This window comes from Melozone crissalis, unplaced genomic scaffold (genome assembly GCF_028551555.1).
Source record: "Melozone crissalis strain CALT ecotype California unplaced genomic scaffold, PUWL_Pcris_2 ptg000042l_1, whole genome shotgun sequence".
Taxonomy (NCBI): Eukaryota; Metazoa; Chordata; class Aves; order Passeriformes; family Passerellidae; genus Melozone; species Melozone crissalis.
In genome coordinates, this window is record NW_026535820.1 from 47,418,928 (window position 1) to 47,438,699 (window position 19,772).

Below are 19,772 nucleotides of genomic sequence, written 5' to 3' on the forward strand. Positions count from 1 at the left end.
AGCTGCGAGGCATTCTCAGTAGTAAAAATTAGATGTAGAGAAGTGGCAGATTGAGTTTCTTTAAAATTCTACATTTATTCATTGAAAAATGATTGCAAATTGCCAGCTTTCATTGTTGATCATGTTCTTGCTCATACTATAGCAAACAGTTGGCTAGAGTATTTCTGGTTGGAATATTTCAGGACCTACAGAGAGGCTCACGTCTCTCAGGGTGATAAAGCATGCCAAGTTTCTGTCTTGCTGCAACTGGGTTGTGATTTGTCAAGCTACAGTGCAATGGACAGGGTGACTGGGACCCGTACATGCTGTTTCTCAGATATTCTGCTGAAAGGTCAGCTAAAAATCAGCAGGTGATGTTTGGAGATAAAAAGTGCAGCCTTGCTGTCCACAGAGCCACAGTATAACAAGAACTATATGCACTTCTGAAATCAGGTAATTTGTTTTACTCATCTTTGTCTGTGCAGCATAGTAGTCCAAGCTCAGGTTCCTGGGACTATCATAAATCAAATATTATTTGTAATGTACTTTGTCAGTGTGTGGAGTCCCCTCAGATGAACATATTTTTACAGAAAGCAACCATTTGTAAAGACAGTGGTTAAGAATAGTCCCTAATATACATAAATTAATAACTAAGAAAGAAACTTTAAAATTAATATGTCTAAAGCCTTAAAGAGGAAAAGCAAAAGAATACTGACCTTATAAATGAATGTACTCTCCATGCATTATACACGAATATATTTCATAAAAACCTTAGGGCCCTCAAAAATGAATACCTATTTAAAGAATAGTATGTTAAAAAAGACAATCCATTGCTACATGAAAAGTTGACAGGTTTTTGTACATTTTGAAGCAAAGCAGAGGCAATTCTGAAGAAGAGCCTAAATGTTTATGAATTGCATTACCTTTTGTCAATTTATGCAAGCTTGTTAGACCTAAACCAAAGCACAATCACTAAATATCTTATTTAAGTTGCACAAATATAATTTAGGATAATGCACATCTAATGATATTCCTTTTATTATTTTACTTACACAGAGATCCATATAAGGCTCAGAAGCCCCTTAGAACAACTAATGGATAAACACACACATGTTGAGAAAGACAGCTTGCCCCAAAGGTTTGCAGTTCAAATAGAATAACCAGGAAAACATGCTCTGAATTGAGTCTGCACAGCAGAGCAAAGGATTCTCATCTCCAAAGTTCTAGTCCAGTAGCCTAAATATTGGTGCATGTGTTTTATTTCAAAGGCAGTAAAACCTTGTCTCTTGAAGAGTACTGAACTCCAGTCAAGGAAAGCATTCAAATCTAAGATAAAAAGTAAGGGGCTAAGAAACACCATGTTTCCAATTCCTGGGGATATAGGTATGAGGATAGCTCTTTCAGATCAGAACCAATACACCTTACCCTTGACACAATATAAATCAATGCAATAATACAGACTATACCCCACAGAGAAGCCTCCAAATTCTGATCAACTTAGGCCTCTTTTCATTTAGATATTTCTCTCTGACTAGATTAAATTTATTTCTGATGTTTTTATTCTTTTCTTAATTAAGATAAGGTTATTTTTAAGTGGGTTTTAATACTGATGTTCTCCATTGCCTATTCTTTCCTGTTCCTTCAAGTGATACTTACATGGTAGATGCAGAGTGAAAACAATCAATGTTCTTTCTGTATAAATGTAAACTCTTACACCACCCCGCTAATATTAATTTCCTTGTTATGCTGCCTGAAGACACACATAACAGGTTCATAAAGCCAATGCTCCCAGAAAATACTTACCATGTCTCTTGCAAAAAAACCCCCAGAAAACAACAACCCTGGTGATTTTCCTACATGTCTCACTGACTTTTCTCTCCTTAGACTGCTCTTTTATAAAAAAAAAAAATCTAAAGCTAAAACATTCCCTTGTTTCTTGCATCCTATCCTACTATTTTTATACATCAGACTCAATAATGCTTATCTTATCTATTCCTTCTAAGTAATTAGCATGCTTGTGATCTAAAGCCTATTACCAATTATTTAATTTATCTAGTGAACAAAACTTTTTTTTTATTATTCTTCAAATGTAAAGAAAGGAAAATCAAGAAACATATGGTAAAAGTCCCACTGCAGGAAATAGGATGAGGTTACATGGGTGATGTTCAATAACAAACTGAATTTTTACATAGTTATTTGTCATTAAGGAATTATTGGGGGTATTATACAGAAAAATATTATTTGCACACCCCTGTACCACTGAACAGGGGAGAGAAAATGAACAAAGGATTCCTTACCTGAGATAAGAACCAGAAGAGATTAGTCATCAAATACTGCCATGCAAACCTAATACACCAAGGGAATAAAAATGTTTTACCTACTCAAATACTTTCCATTAAGACATCATCTCTTGTGTTTAAAACTGCTAAAACTGTTCAAAATTAATTCATAAACATTCGTGACTGAAGCACAGATAATTTCTTGGGGATTGATAACTAGTGAGAGAAGCTGTAGGTATGAACTACAGTCAAGTGCCATAAAATCTAGTTAGACAATAAACTCCTTGAAATGCCCTATGCTTCAGTTGGTATTTGAGTGAAAGGAGAAAACAAGGTTCTGCTTTGTTCGGCCATAAATGTTGGATCAGTCTATTGACTTCGAATTTGCTTTGATTTATCAGGCAGTAGAAATTGATTTTCTTCATTATGAGATTCAGCTACTTAATTTATCTCGCCTTTTGTCTTACTTTGCAATGTACAGTACTGCTACAAGAGGAAGAAGTCATTTTGGTCTGTTGTTATAATAAATAAAATAAAAAGCTACTTCATGCTTGATTCAAGAATGTCATTGAACCATATTGAAAATGTATAACAGAACTTAAATGCTATATGAAATTTGTTTTTAATTAATTGGCTTTTATGTGTGATCACTCTCCTGTAGTTTCATTGTTTAATGTATTGTTGTCAGCTCTAATTTTCAATTTTCTCTTATGGTTGGACTGTTCATCCAGTAGTGTGCTTTGTTATTTTATTGTCATAGTAGGCCAGAATTTCTTGCTCATCAAAGCAGGAATGAGAAATTTAATTGCAGGTCTGCCAGTTGTTTCAAAATGTGGCTTAATTATCAACAAATTAGAAAAATAGTCTCTAACTAGAAATGCTATATACTCCTACTCTTTACCTTTACCCCCTTCCATATTCTAAAGGACAACCTGGTAGACTTGAGAAAAATATTACCTTGGATTTTTCTAGGATCCCAATGAAGTAATTTGCAATCCTTTAACACAATAGAAACGGGTTTAATATCTTTTTAATTCATAAATATGCCAGTGTTTAGGTGACAAAACAAGATCTGCATCTTGAGAAGGTTTCAAAAGTGTGTAATTCATGGATTATATGTAAACACGGGAAAAAAAATGGGAAAAGTATGAGCCATGTCAATTACATTGCCACAAATTTTGTAGAGGGCAAAACCAACCAAACCAGAAAATACAGAAAACTTGATACTCAGAGGAATAGAAAGAGAATAGTATCACCACTAAAATGATACACTAATAGAAATTATTGAAAGGAACAGGAATAGATTTTCCATATACAATGGGAAAGAAAAGGAAACGGTAGAAGACACTTCTGGTTATGTAGCTGAGTTCAGAAAACAAATTGAAAAAGATAACACCATTTTTAAAATATAGTAAAAGAAAAAAAAATCACAGAAAATAAAATCAATTAAGTATATTGAGGGACCTGAAATTAAAAATTTTGAGTTGTAGAACTAAAAAAGAAGAACATTGAAAAGCTGAGAAAATACATGCTTATAATAATTACAGCAGCTAGAACAGATACAGATTAGGCTGTTAAACTTCAGCTGCATTGTTACTAGAAAAGGGAATATTTTTCCTTTTTAAGACACTCAATGTGAGGCTATAGCTGATGAATTTATACTAACTGATTCAATTCACATAAAAATATTTTGGAGCTGTAAATGTTTTTGAGTGAACACAAATATCAGTACATGCTGCTGAATTCAGCTTTAACTTATTTATCAGCAACAACCAATAAAAGATCACATTCTAAAATCTTTGTAGTGTTCAACTGCTGCAGCAGAAATAAACATGAATAAATAATTAGATTTTGATAGGAGTAATAGGTATAAATAATAAAGTATCTTTCCTTTAGTTAAAAAAAAAATGAGATCACAAATGATTTTTCATAGTTAGATATGAAATGACAAGAACTGGTGGAAGAAAAAAAAAAAGGGTTTAAAAATGAAGGACAGTTTGAAATGCAGGTGTGAACCCACACAGCTTGTCTTAAGATATCTGGACCTCCAGCTGCATCTCACAAGAGGAATTTTTCCAAGGTTCTCTGCAGTGTTTCAGACTTTATGATGTTGCCATGACCTACCACTGTGCCCCTTAGTTGTAGCAGGAAAATCAAATGTGCTAATTCTTAGCTCACACAACAGTGAAACAGCAGAAAATGCTGAGGAAGGAGTTTTAAGGCAACACATTTACTTCTGTTATAGTTCACTGTGCACAGCACTAGCTTAAACTGACAAAGAGCATGGCTCAGGTGAATGTATTTACTGCAAGATGCAGTGGTGGAAAAGCCAGCACAGTTTGAGTCCACCAACACTCTTGTGATGAATTTCCAATGTGGAGGAAGGGCAGACAGCAAGAGTGACAATGTTATAAATCAACAAAGCTACACATGCCAGAGCTTGGGAGAAAATATTAACTTATATCTGTATAGTTTATGACAAAAAAGGGAATCCAGTCATCTTTGGAAACATTAGTTATCACTGCTGTAGACCATTTCCATTGCACATTTTCCCAAAAAAGTAGTGTTCCCTCAATTGCCTCAAAAAAATTCAGCTTCTCTGATCTTCGCCCATTTCCCAGTTCTGTGGGGAAAAAAAGCTCTGCATAGTTCCAGGTAGGTGTTCATTTCAGTGTCAGATCTATTGCAGCCAACATGTTAGCTCTTAAATATTTTGGTCAGACATCCTTTTATTATTCTATTGTTTTGTATGCACCTTGTCTTATTTTGGGGGTCAGCTTTTGCCTTTCAAAGCATATGACATATTCAAAGCAGATCAACTGCTGTACTTTCCAGCAGTTTGCAAGACAAGTTCATGATACCTTTTCTGTTACTTTGTCACATTTTCTCCTTCAAGAGAACAAAGTTTTATAAACATAGTGTTTCATTGATACTTAAATTAATTTACCTTTGTGTCCATAGCTGAAAACATTGTAATGGGAAGAATCACATTTACAGATAGGTTGTATTCAAGATTTCAGAATGAGTTATAGTTTTACAGAGATCAAATTGTCCAAAACATAACTGCTCTTTTTTATCTGATTTTTCTCCTGCCTAGGTTGAGTAATGTGGAGATAAGTCAATGCTATTACAAATAAATAACTGTCAGCCTTTTAATAGAGATTTCTATAGCCTTTCTATTAATTGTTATAAAGCCACAGAGCTCAGGAAATATTTTGACTTTATTCTCAACTATTCTCAGAAATTTATGAAATGGCAAATATTAAGCAGAATGACAAAGATTAAGATGATTTTGCTAGCCCTCTGTTGAGCTAATATAAAGACCATTAAAAGATGAATATTCTGGCTGTCCTTAAGCAGCTTATCTTGCTGGCATTTTGTACCATTGCAATACTAACTGGAATCAAGCGTGAACATTTCCTCTGCTCTACAGTAATAGCTTCCTTTAAACATTGCACTGCCTATTTGAGAATTAGAGTAGAAATATTAAGAGGTCTGGTCCTGGAAAACCAATACCAATACATATAAAACCGTTGGGAAAATACAAAATAGACACCAAGAGATCAGCTCAGAAGAACTTTCCATATAACCTGCACTATTAACTATCTGCTCTGGGGGACCAATTGTGCAGAGCAAGAAGCCATGTCTGTAGACGGTGTGTTCACATATGACAGGAGAATGATAATTTTTTGAGAAGGATGCACTTCTCTAAATCATACCAAATACATAGAATAAAACATGTTTGTCAGATGCCTGTATCCTTGCTTTAGCAAGTTGAAAATAACGAGTGCTACTTGGATGCTGACTCAGATATGCCCATTTATGGGCATATAGAGACCAGATTTGCATCACCTTCTACTCATGGCAGCACATATTTCATTTTTTCTGATTTACCTCAATGTGAGACATCCCTTCAGACTCCAAACAGTAGAAAATTTTTGGCAGGTACAATGTGACACAAAGAGAAACTGTGGCATCTACTGAGAAAACAGACAAATTAGCTGTTTCTAGTTACTTCCATCATGTCTGCCATTCTTACTGTAGTGAGCAAATGAATCTTTTTTCTCTCAATGCCTCACCTATAGCAACAGGAAAGGATGGATGGAGTAAACACAGATGGTAAGAGCTCAGAAAAAAATTAGGTATGGGGAGCTCAACTGGTGAGACCTTAGCAGCCATGTTGTAGTCTCTTTGGTTTGTACCCTGCCTGAATTCCACACATTCAGCTTTTTGAGATGCAGGGTGCTTCCACCCTGTGTTGTTCCCACTGGAACTATCTGGAAGTTCCTCCTAACATTTCTCTGCTTTTCTCGCGCCGTGAATGCATACTCAAAATGTGAACACATGCAAATACTGAGTAATTATGACTTCTGACTTTACCTTTCATAAATCAGTAAAACTAGTCTGTAACCACAGAGTGTTTCAGGCAGCTTAGATTTTGTCTATAATAACAAATTTTTAAGAGTGCCTGGAGAAGTCTGTGAGAGTGATAAGTGGCATGAACTGTAACTGTCCCTGAAAGCAGGCTTACAATAGAGCAGTGATGCAGTTGCAGACAGATAATTATCAAACCCATCTGAGCTTCTGGTGCAGCACAATATGAAAGTGCTCTCTTTGCTACATTGTGCTTTCCTTGTGAAAAATGTTTTAATGGTAATTACTGCTTACCAGAAGATTCTTCTTCATACTGGAACAATGCTGTTAGGAACTGGGCACTTCTAGAGCATCTTAAAATCCGTTTTTTGGAGTTTCCACATTCCCTTTTTCACTACAAAAACAGTAACAGCTCAACAAATTCAAAATACCCAACACACTTTTGTATAGATAGAAGCCTCTACATAGGTTTAATAAGGACATGAAATACAATTTTTTATTATTATTAATGGTTCAGCTAGCTTTAAATTTTATTTTGTCATATAAGCATTGATTTGAAATATAATAGATTTTTCACAGTCTTTATAAGAAAAGACTAGTTATTTTGAAGCCGTTAGCAATCAGATTTTCTTCACACAACTGAGTTGAGTTTCGGAGGGGAACTCATTTTGCATTATACTTGATAATACTCTTCAGATTCAGACAATGATGGGAGAGGAATAAGAATAGTTTTTCAGAATCCAAATAATTTTCCTTTCTCTCCATTTCTCCTTCCATTTGGAAATGTTTAGCTTACATTTCAGGAAGAATGCTCTGCACATTCATATGTACAGGAGAGTGTAATTTCACAGCCACATTTTACAAAGCATGTAAAAAAATTGAGTCTATGGTTACAACCTTTTACCTATTTTTAATTAAGAGCACAAGAAAAAAGTAAATCATGCTGAGGTAATGACAGGCTTGATGTGTGCTGGTGCTTCTGACTTTAAGGAATACACTTCAGTATATTTATGTCTCTTAAATAAACAACTGCAGAGTGAAAAAAAGTATAAGAACTCAGGTTCTTCAAGAAAAACCTCTCAGGGATGGGAGAGAGAGGGGAGGACACAATACAATATGGTGGGGGAGCAGATGTGGGAATGGAGATGTTAGAAAGGACAGGGTTTTCACTATGTTTTTACTCCCATTTTTCTTTTTCTCTGCAGTGACCTCTTAGTCTTTAATGGCCAGGTCATTTCTTTATTTCACTGCAGAAATCCTTCTCATTACCTTTTTCACAGTAAGAGAGGAAAGTTGACTGTGTTAAAGTGGCCATTTAGCATCTACTTGGTGAAAGGTACTGCCCATCTGCCTGATGAGTATTTTACTTCCATTTAAATTTTTGCTGACATAGAACTCTCTTAAATACCTGAGCAAATTGAATGCCCAGACCTTGACATAGCATTCTGTGACTGCTTGCCAGCATTTGACTCTAGGAGGGATTAAAAAAATTTCCTTTCAGACAGCACTTGAAATATACTTTGCTTCTAGAATCTAAAAGGGAGATAAGTCTTTTATAGATGATGTGTCACAGCTGATCAGATATTTAGAGCATGATGCATTAAATAAATTCTTATCAGAGTAATAATCCTGTAATTCTGAGAGAAACATAACCTCTTGTGTTTCTTTTACATAGTGAGGGGTCTTTGAAATCAAGAATTTTGGCAGTGTAGAGCAAGCATTACTCCACCCACTGCTGTGAGCTTTTTTTCTCTTTCAGCACTAGCTTATGCTGACCGATGTTGGCTTCTCTGTGAAATACAACCAGAAATTCTTAGTTTTGTATAAAGATGGAGTTCTGTTCCTCTTAACAAGCAATGCATAGTAAAGTAAAATCAGCCTAATGAGTCAAAAGTCTGGTTTGATTTTTTGGAAGAACATTTGTTATTTTTAGCCCCAAGGAATAAATAAAGAAATTAGTTGCTCTATTATGTATATTCAAATAATATTAATTTACCAATAAACTGTAGAAACATACTATAGAAATATAGAAATGAAAAATTACTTCCCTTCCTCTTTTTTTTTTTACAAGAGATTGTGCATATAAATTTTGACTTTAGTTTGAGTGATGGCTGCCATCTGCTGAAAAAGGTAAACCTGGAATAACACAGGGATCGTACTTGAAACTTAAACCTTTTACCAAAAAGCCTTACAGAACAACTTTTTCATCACAGACAAGGAGAAATTACTAATCAGCTTATAATGGGATCTTCAAAGTCCTCTAATATGTGCAGTTTGGGGTAGTGAAGTTTCTTTCATGCAGTTTCTCTGGTGGTTTTGAGGTTTTATATTTCTTAATGTCCGAGCAACATGACTATGCTCACGTGATGTGCTCCAGTTGTCAGACTAATGACAAGTCCTAATTATGAGATTCTTTTGGTTGATCCCATGTGACTGGATTTTCAAAACAGAACAGAGGTAATGAGGTACCGAAGATCAGCAATTTTCTGACGGTCAGAAAAGATCAACCCAAACTGACATTGTTGGAATTTATTCTAAACATAAAATACTTTACTGCCATCAAGCATCCAGTGGGTGTGCTGTGTACTCCAGAGCATAGCACTTAATTCAAAACTTCAAAGAATGCTATTTGAATAATTTATTCTATTTTGCATAATTTCCTGTATGATTCATGCTCATAATTTGGGAAAAAAATCTTGCATGTAAATAAAAATATTATAGTGTTAGAGCAGTTTAGAATCATATTACCATTGTATTAGGAATTGCTTCTTGTAGCCATCTAATACAGTCTAAAGGCAAATATATGTTTTTCTGCATTATATATTCAGAAAAAGAATGCCGAACATGCCCAGGTTTGTGCCTTACTTCATCTCACCAAGAGGAGGAGGGTAAGGCTATTCATTTGTATATTAAGCAAATTGAAATTGATTTTGGAAGCTCCTGCTTCTCTCTTCTGACTCAAAGCCAGCGTTTTGGACACCTCAAATTCTTAAAATTAAGTGTGAAGGATTTGGGCCTGAATCATGAGCTTTGCAGTAATGATTTTGTTGATGGAATGGAAGGAGGATGATGAATTTTGAATATCACATTCCCAGCAGCCACACAGGCCTTTTTTGTCATGTAAGCTGGTGTGAGCCTCATGTCCTGGAACTGCACCTACTCAGGAAGATTCTACCCCAAACAGTAAAGTAAACTGTGTTCTGCACATTGGCACTCCCCTACATTAGCTAGGAAATTCATGGATATCATCCTAATGCAGTTAAGATGAGAAAACTGCCCTCTTGAAAAGCACACCCATGCAAATCACAGTTTTAGTTACTTGTGAGCCAGTAGTGCTGATTTAAGCTTCCCTTTTTACACATCTTAAGGCAGGGTGCAGAGAAAGCTGTTCTCATTCTCATTTTACAAAGCCAGAGGTGCACACAACAGCGACTTTTCTTGGTGACATACACAAAATTGACAGAGCCAGAACTCTGACCAGGTCACTCTTTCATGCTGTGTTTGGGATTTTCCTTCCTAAACCACAGGGCCTCTACTGAGAAAAGCAGGATTAGGAACTATGGTAACTGTTACCACCTATGCCAGAGAGAGTTGAATAGTGTGTCCTGCAGATCTGGTTGTGGAATAGGTTATCTTAAGTATGATCACATGGCATATGCAGGATAATGAGGGCATCAGGCTCAGCCATCATGGATTTAGGAAAAGCAGATTCTGCTTAAACAACCTGATCTCTTTTTATGACCATGTGGCCTACCTAGTGGGTGAGGGAAAGACTGTGGATATTATCTACCTGGGCTTCAATAAAACCTTTAATATTATATCCAGGCTGAGTCAAAAAATGACTGGAAATCTGCCTAGAAGAAAAGGACTTGGGGATGTTTGTTGACAGCAGCTGAACGTGATCCAGCTCTGCCCTGGTGGCCAAGAAGGCCAATGGCATCCTGGCCTGTATCAGCAATGGTGTGGCCAGCAGAACCAGGGCAGTGATTGTCCCCCTGTACTTGGCACTGATGAGGGCACACCTTGAGTCATGTGTTCAGTTCTGGACTCCTTACTACAAGAAAGACATTGAGGTGCTGCAGTGTGTCCAGAGAAGGACAGTGAAGGTGGTGAAGGGTCCAGAGTGCAAGGCCTATGAGGAGTGGATGAGGGAACTGGAGTTGTTTCATCTGGACAAGAGCAGGCTCAGATTTTAACCTTATTGGTCTCTAACACTGCCTGAGAGGAGGTTGCAATCAGGTGGGGATCAGCTTCTTCTCCCAGGCAACTACTGACAGAACAAGAAAAAATGGCCTCAAAGTGCACCAGGAGAGCTTCAGGTTGGACATCAGGAAGAACTTCCTCATTGAAAGGGTGGTCAGGCTTTGGAACATGCTGCACAGGAAAGTGGTGGCGTCAGCATCCTTTTAAGCGTTCAAGAAATGACTGGATGTGGCAATCATAGCTGTGGTCTAAAGGACATGCTGGTGTTGAGTCAAAGGTTGGACTCCATGGTCTTGGAGGTCTTTTCCAAGCTTAATGAATATTGTTTCTGTGACCTGCTACATCGATGGGATCACAGGGCAGTAGGAAGGTCTCTATCCTGGACTGCTCAGAGAAATCTAGCAGGAATCTATATTTCCCAGCAGTAGGATTGAGCTACAACATTGGCTCTGCCATGTGGTCAAAGCTCCTCCTCTTCTTGTGTGACACGCTGTACACAGTATCACAGCTTGTAACAAAAAAAAAAAAAAAAAAAAAAAACAAACCTGCGCATACTGGACAAAGGGAGAAAAAAACCCTGAGAATTTTCAAGACATGTATCTGTTAAGTGTTCAGATTAAAAGCCCCTAAATTCCTTTAATTTCAATACATATTTTAAAAACCCCAGACTCCGACAAGCCATGAAATACCTTATCTTTAATACAACAAGCTTTAGTAACAATATAGCCTATAAAATACCATGTGAAGAGGAAAGGATTATGCTTGTTTGACCAGAAAGTTAGTTATGCTCCAGTTATCCTATCTCAAAAAATTTCAGAGTTGCGGAGTTTTTTCCTTGCTGCTTTTCTTATTTATTGATCTCAGTTTTGTCTATCAGATCACAGTGTTGAGAAATATGAACTACTTGACAGCTTCACATGATTAGCTTAAAGCTCAATACAGTGCTGTTCAGCTCTGTCTTCAGTACTTATGAATACAAGGCAGACTACAGGGAAAGGAGCCATTGTCCTTTAAAGTCTCTTTGCAGGAGGAGGTGGATACTGGTGGCAACTTCACAAACCCTCTAGTAATAACCTCCAGACCCTAGCTGCCACTCAGCAATATTTTGTGACCTTTGGTCCCTCAAATTCATTTCATCTTTACTTCTGTGATAAAGAATGAATGTCCTTCAGTCCACAAGCTACATCTCAGAGGACAGACAGGCTTAAAAACTCAAAGCACACATTCCAAATCCAATCTTCAAGCACAAAATTCTTTTGAGATATGAAGCTTTTCTTTATTTTTTTTAATAGAGTGCATTTGCAATAGTAGGAAAATAGAGTTTATAATTCCATTACTTGATACACTGCAAGAATTCTCTGATAAAGAATATATTCTAAAATGTGGTGGTCTTTTTTCTTTAAACTGTTGACAAAGCAGTTGTGCTATTTCTGCTTATCACTCTGTAGAAAGTGAGGTCCTGGGTCTTAAACAGGAGATTTTACTTACATAGGATGGTGCCATTCTAGTTCCACTCAATGTGCAAAGGGCAAGCATTCAGTGAGGCTGAAAACAAAAAATGATTGAACAGAAATTATCACTAAACATTGCATAGGTGGCAACAATCCTTCATTTCACAGGGAGTTGATATATTTTATGCTCTCATGACAGTCATCTGAGTTAGGAGTTGAACCAGAAATGTAGAGACCATAAAAATAAGAATAGTAATTCAAGTCAAAAAAGGCAAAGCATCAAGAAACTAGAACTAAACAATACAAGAAACTTTTTTTCCAGCTTGATATGAAAGACTAAATACAAATAAGTTGAAACTATTGGATTCTTAACCTCAGTTTGTGTTTTTTTCCAGTTGTTTGCTCATTATTTGCCAGCCAAATTGTCCATGTTGCTTTAGTAGAAAAAGAGTAACACATATTTCAAGCCTTTAAAACACAAATCCCACTGTCTTTGTAATTAAGGTACAAAGGGTAAGAGAAACCATCACTTTGACTCACAAGGTTCAGAGTATCACACATACACACACAGACACACATACCCCCTTGTTTTTGAAACTCTGTCCTGGCTGTCATGTGGCTTAGTTACTGAAAATATTCAAAAGGACAAACCATTCCATTTGGGTTACATTTGGTTGTTCAAAAGGACAAACCATTCCATTTGGGTGACACTTTGGGTGAGAAATGTTCCAAGGTTGTCAGGTGATTACTTTTTCAACTCCTTGATATGTCAAGAGGTATCTGTGGTGTGTGGTCAGTGCACTCCCACCTAAGCCGTGCAAGAGTTCCTGGTATGGCCAAGGGCCACTCACCTGCCAGCCCCTACACAAAGGTCAGGGCCCACTTAGAGCTGCTGAGGTCGTACAGCAGCCCTGGGCATGAGGCAGTGCAGGGGGGTGCACCGCCACACCTGGGGAGATGTCAGCCTGGTGTGTGTTTCACACAGCACCACTTCTGGTGGCAGCTGGTGTGATCCCTACACATTGTTTCCATCCATTGCATGGAGGCCAGACATCTAAATAGTTTTGACCACAGAGCACTAATCTGCCCAATCCTGATGCTCACCCATCGTTTAGTGTCCATGTAGCACCATGACATAATTTTTGTTGTAAACACCAGTGAAGATGAAAAGTTTTAAAATACTGGCAGATTTTTAATAAACATGTCAAGATATTAGATTGTGAGCCACCTCTTACATCCCCTTCAGTTTTATTCCAACTGCCTTTTGTTCTCAGCCCTGGTGTTATCTTCATGCCCTTCCATGGAACAGAGCTAAAGAGCCACAGTTTTAAAGGGGAAAACGAACTTTTTTAGAGCCTCTTTCCACTGTGTTGCTTGTCAATTTTTTCCATTTCAATGCAAAGATAAAGAATATTCTAATTAAATAATTTGTTTTTGATCACAGGTTGTAGATATTAACCTTGCCAAGCAAAATATTTTTTGCTATTGTGTTCTCATCTGCAATCAATATTCCTGATAGTAAGGAAGAATAAGGCATGTAGTGGGAATAAATGTTAAACAAAAGGAAAGACAAAATAAATACTAAAAGTCAAAAATTGGAGCTTTGTCTTGCAAGTGCCTGTAGTATTTGTAAAATTAATGTGGCTTTGCACAGGAAAAAAAAGGATTCTAATCCATGCATTAATGGTTTGACTACAGTTTGGTGAGTGTAATTGATCAGGAAACCTTTAAAAATAATATTTTCAGAATTCATTTCATGAAGCTTCTCACTAATAAAGAAAGGCAAGAGGCAGAAAATAGGAGAAATTTGAGACATCAGTGATGCTTGCTTTGCCTCTCCCTCAGCGTCCTCCAACACAAAAGAGGAATGAAGCACCAATACCTGGTTCTTAAGAAAGTGTTAAGGTACAGCAATCTCAATGCAATAAAACTATTTCAGGGTAAAGAAATAGGAAAGGGTGAACTAGCAATTCTATCCATATTTAAAAAGATTTGCAGTTTAAAAATACATCAAGCTTTCTGGACAATAACAAGTATAGCTATCAAATATGCATATTAGACAGAGACACGATCCTAGTATACAATGAAAATTAAAAGACTGAAGTTTGAAAATTCTACATTACATATTTTCAGCATCAGGCCTAAGGTAAGTATCTGTCACTACTGAAGAAGAGAGAGAGGTATGTATTTATATATTAAAACAAAACAAAACCCCAAATACAAATCCAACCAAACAACAGAATAAACAAAAAAAACCCCACAAAAACTAAAAAACCAACCCAGGTGTTCCAGGAGAAAAAGAATTCTGGATTAGGTTACAGAAGGTATCACATACTATCAAGCTGTGCATGTTAAAGTTGTTTTTTCTTGATATAATGCTAGACTGTGATATCCTTATTTCTGTAATGACTCAAAATGGAATACTGTATGAACCAGCAGAACTGTATCACTGAGTCTGTGTAATGGTACAAAAACTTGTTCAAAGATTTTCTTTGAAATCTCCTTTTAGTGTCTATTTTAAATAAGATTATTACAATAAATAAGTATCAATATTCTCCAATAGAAACAACTTATGCAATATAAAGAGGCATTAATTATTAACTAAATTAATAATGTGTTTCTAATGATGATTTTGCATACAAACTTGTATTGCAGATGAATTTCAATTTCTAACTTATTTTAATATTTGTCTCGCTGTTCTCTTTGATTAAGATTAAACCATTCTTGATTTTTTGTTCTTTTTTTTTTTAAGATAACACAACTTCTTCTCTTCAGTGTTTTCCTGATTTTGTCCAAGAAGGTTTTCTTTTTAACAATAGAAATTATATTCTAATTTTAAATAACTGACTTAAACCAAATTTTCTGGACTAGTACATGTAATTTCTAGAAGGGAAAAACAATTGCTTGTATAGTATTTATTTTATAATCTCCGATTCACATTACATTCTGAAGTGAGAGTTTTTGGAAACAAAGGAAGGACAATCTGTAAAATCATACAGTTTCTCTCTTCACTTTTTGAAAACCTTTAAAAATATTCAAGCTAATATTACAAGTTTATTTTCTTTTATTCCCTTTATCTTGTCTGAATCATTAAATGGTTGCACAGCTGAGAGTAAGGCTGGTGTCTTCCCAGCCCTCAGCATTGCAGGGCTGCTCAGAGGTCAGAGCCCCAGGTACCAATAGGTTCATCAACCTGCACCATGCAAGGACTGTATTTCACAGCTGTTTGAATTAGGGCATTCAATTTTTCTTAGCCCATATTCTGTTGTTAAAATATGATCCTTTATTTCAACATAAGGTAAAGTCAAGAAACACTCTAAAATCTAGTTCAAAAATACTATTCCTGATAAGGAAAATCTGGTTTTTTTGCAGTTTAGTGTGAATTGTCCCTGAGATTCAGAACCATTTGCTTCAGTATGAAAAGTTTTCTCTTTACTTCTGTTTGCTGTGCTAACCCTGGGTCCTGTGCAAAGAGGGTTTCAACTCCCTCCCTCAGGTGTCGCCCAGTGAAGCCACCTGGAGCCACCAGGACTGTCTGTGTCCAGTGAAGGGCAGTCCCAGCTGATCCACACATGGTCCATCCTGGCACGACCCTCTGTGCTGCTGCTGCTGCTGCTGTCACCAGCACTGGGGCACCTGCATCTGGAAAAAGGCACGGTATAAGTCCTTCAGCATGGCCTCTGATTCCAGCACTGGCAAGCCCTCCCAGGTCCCCCTAGCCCAACCACCTTAATGGGGGTAAATCTCTAATGCTCTATGAGGGAAGCTCAGGGTCCCAGAAGATGATACAAAGTGGGCTGAAATCTTTTGCACTATTGAAGAGGGTGTCAATAAATAACAGAACACATGGTGCAACCCTCTGCTCAGTGAATGGCATCTGTATGTTTTTATGTGTTTCCTACATGTTCTGCACAGTATCAGGTCTTGCTATTGAGTGTTTAGTGTCAATTTTTTACACTCACTACTTTTCACTGGACCACCATGTGAGTCAGCATCTTTGAAGCTGACTGGTGATATGACTGAAATACAGGCATTTTGCCTCATTGATTCACTTGGAATTGTTTTTAACTTCTCTTTGAAAATGTCTGCTAATGAATGTATTTTGCCTGTCTGGACTGACCTTTGTTACCAAGTTAATACTTCAAGCCTTCTTCCCAAGAGTCACAAACATTTACTCATTTACTTCCTGGAGAGAGTCAAAATGGCTCTTAATCACCTCTGAAATGGCTTCCAAAGCCAGCTCCCTCCATGAACCTTCAGTAAAACACATCAGGCAAAGCTGCTGTCACATCCCTGGAGTTTCTCCTCGTGGAAGTGTTCAGTAATGGTGCAGCACAGGGGAAAGCTGACATTGTCTTTAGTTTTCTCTAACATATTAAGGACAAGCAAGATTATCAAATAAACATAATGAAAAAAAACCCTCTTGAATTACGTAGTAGTTGTCTCTCTCAAACATTGCCCTCCTTGTCACCTTGTGTTTTCCTGTTGTGATGTTACAAACCAGGGTATCAGTACGCTTTGTAACAGGCAAAGGTTCCTGCTCTCAACCATGTTCTCACACCTTCAAAGTTCCCAAAAATCTGCAAGAACTTCAGCCCTGCAGAAGTCAGAATTCAAACTATTGGAAATTATGTTTCTTCTGGTGTTTTTAATTTTCGTCCAATTTTGAAGACTATGTCCATCCACATGTAGAAAACTCTAGGTCTGCCTGTCATTAACACTTAAGCCAATAGCTTAATTCTTGTATTCTGAAATCAAGTCTGGTCACAGTGGGCTTAATGCAAAACTGATGATAGCAAATAGAGTTCTTATTAAATTTATCAGGAGCAAACATGGCTTAAACAGAGCTAAAAATGACATGTGGAGTCTAAAATTGTCTAAAATGCAAATCAGACTAATTTTACCTGCTCAGAAGGTATGCAAAAAATCACATTGCTTTGACTTGATGTTCACACTCAGACGACAAAAAAATGTATTTTTGTTCATGTTGCTGTGATAAATGATAATGCAAGAGGCTAGAAAAAATTCATTAACAAACCATAGTTCCAATGAAAATGGATCAAAATCAATTGTCTTTTATTTTCCAGTATATGCTTCTGAAATTTTGAAGACAAAGCCCTTGCTGAATGTCGCTACCTAAGCATATTCACTGTGTCAAGTAACAGTGAGAAACTGTAGTCTCTGCTGTATGTGCAGAAAGTATTTTCCTGATTTCAGTTTATTAAATTAATTAAATTCAATTGTCAATTAATTAAACTCAATTGTCAAGTCATTTACAGATGAAAAAAGTAAGAAAACCTTTCCTTTTTTTTTGATTCCATGAGAAATATATAACTGAGGTAAAATCTACCAGTCAGAAAATCTTATAGATACTTCCACCTAGGAGCAATCAATTTAATCCACTCACTAAAAGTCCTACTTTGTTTAATATCAGTTTGAATAAAATTCATATTATTTTATGAAAAAAGTAAGATTACTATTTATTTGGAACACTTGAGTTAATTGTTCTTCATTTGTGTATGTTAATGTCATCGGTTAGACATTAGATTGTCAGAAATTGTTGTCTCATACATTTTTCAATAGTCTGTGTTTCCCACAGTTTGATCTACAAACTAAAATTGTTCAAGTCAACACTTTCACTTCCCTCCTCTTTGGTTCTTAATGCTCATTTCTGCTTTAGCACTACATAGGACTCTGTGCTGCCTGAGCAATAAACAAAGCAGTGGGATGTTTAGTTCTAAAACTGACATTTAAATATATATTCATTTATAAATCTATACACAAAGAGAAGGATTATATATAAGTATTTTTGGATTTATCTAAAAATGTATTATTTTTTACCTAAAAATTTATTTGAGCATAAATTCACTGTTTGACCATAGAACTATAGTTAGACTCCAATAAAAGGGCTGCAACTACGTGAAGACATGGATTACTTCTTTTTGTGGAGATACCAGTTTCCTGACATAAAAAGTGTGTTAAATTGTAACCTTAGATTTTCTCTTCACTGTAAACACGTGAGTTGTTTTCCCAAGGGAGAAAAATAACATAAATCTGCTATCTAAAAAGTGGCATATGGTTTTTGCTTCTGTGTAATTAGTAAATGCCAATAAGATGCATTCTGACTTGGAGCTTACCTAGAGTTGATAATAGAAGCACAAGCTAGTGACTCATTTCCACTAAAATGCTTACTTAGAAGAATGTACACTCAATAATTGATTATTTTAATGAGATAATTCAGCTGATTTTACTTAAAGTAGAACTGTCTCGTTTTATTCTGTTTATTCCTGAGGGTGTAGAAAGCTGACCTGGAATTTTCTAGCTATAGTTTTGTAAAAAAATAAAATCCACTTCTTTTTGTTTTCTAGCCAATATTAAAAAACTGTCAAAATATCCTCTTCCTGTTAAAATAAGCTTCTTAGTTTTAGATGCTTTCAAGATGTTACTATTTGTTATCAAATGGAATAAAAATGTTTTGAATAATTCATATTCTCATAGTATGGGAATTTTATTGCACGTTTATGAAAGAGTTTGCATCACATTGCTGAAGAAGCATTTATCAGGCATTCAGATAAAATATTGAGATGTTGTGTCTTTTAGAGGTAATTTGAAAGCAGAGTGTTTGACTTTTATTACCTCCATAGAAAACAGCACAATAATGTTCTGCACTGTATATTTCAAAGCAGTGGCTACCGTGAGGTGGATAATGATGTGTGCTCCCTGTTTCACATGCTTGTGAATATGCAAACAGGGAGCTCAGCTGCCTATCACATTTTTTAGAGCATGACTCCACACATTTGGGTTTTTTAGCAGCAAGCAGATTTGTGTAGCTACTTCTGATTCTGCTTGTTCCCACAAGGGAACATGGGTCCTTTAGAACAGACACCGCCAGGAATTATTCTCTTTCATTATCTGTGAGATGTCTGAATTTAAAAGAACACTACACAAACCTCACAACTTATTCCAATGCATGCTTTCTAATACCACTAAACCTTTTCTTAAATTCCCTACCATTTAAAAAATGTGGTTGGAAAACAAAACTCCATCATACACAGATACACTGACCTTCATCTTTTTCAGCATATTCTTATCAAGTTTTTTCCTGAGCTGCTTAAAGCAATTCAGAAAACGGTACATCAAGGGCCCAAAAATGTTTGTTTAGCTTTAAATGCATAATTGTTGGTAGTTGTGTGTTACTCAGCTTTATTACTGTGGTTATACACACCTACAGTATCCCCAATTTTTGTGGCTACAGCTGACAGTTTATTTGATGATCACCCCACAGTGCTGATTCAGTTTTTGTGGATATGGGACTGTGGCCATTAGTTATTTATTTTATTCACTGTGGCAAAGATAAAAATCAGATGCCTTGAACTGTTATAAAATCATTATGTTGCTCTTCCAGCATTTATAAATAAGGAGTTTAATATTTCAGACAGCTGTAGTCCTTAGGATCTCTATATTTGAAACAAACCAATGAGCTTGA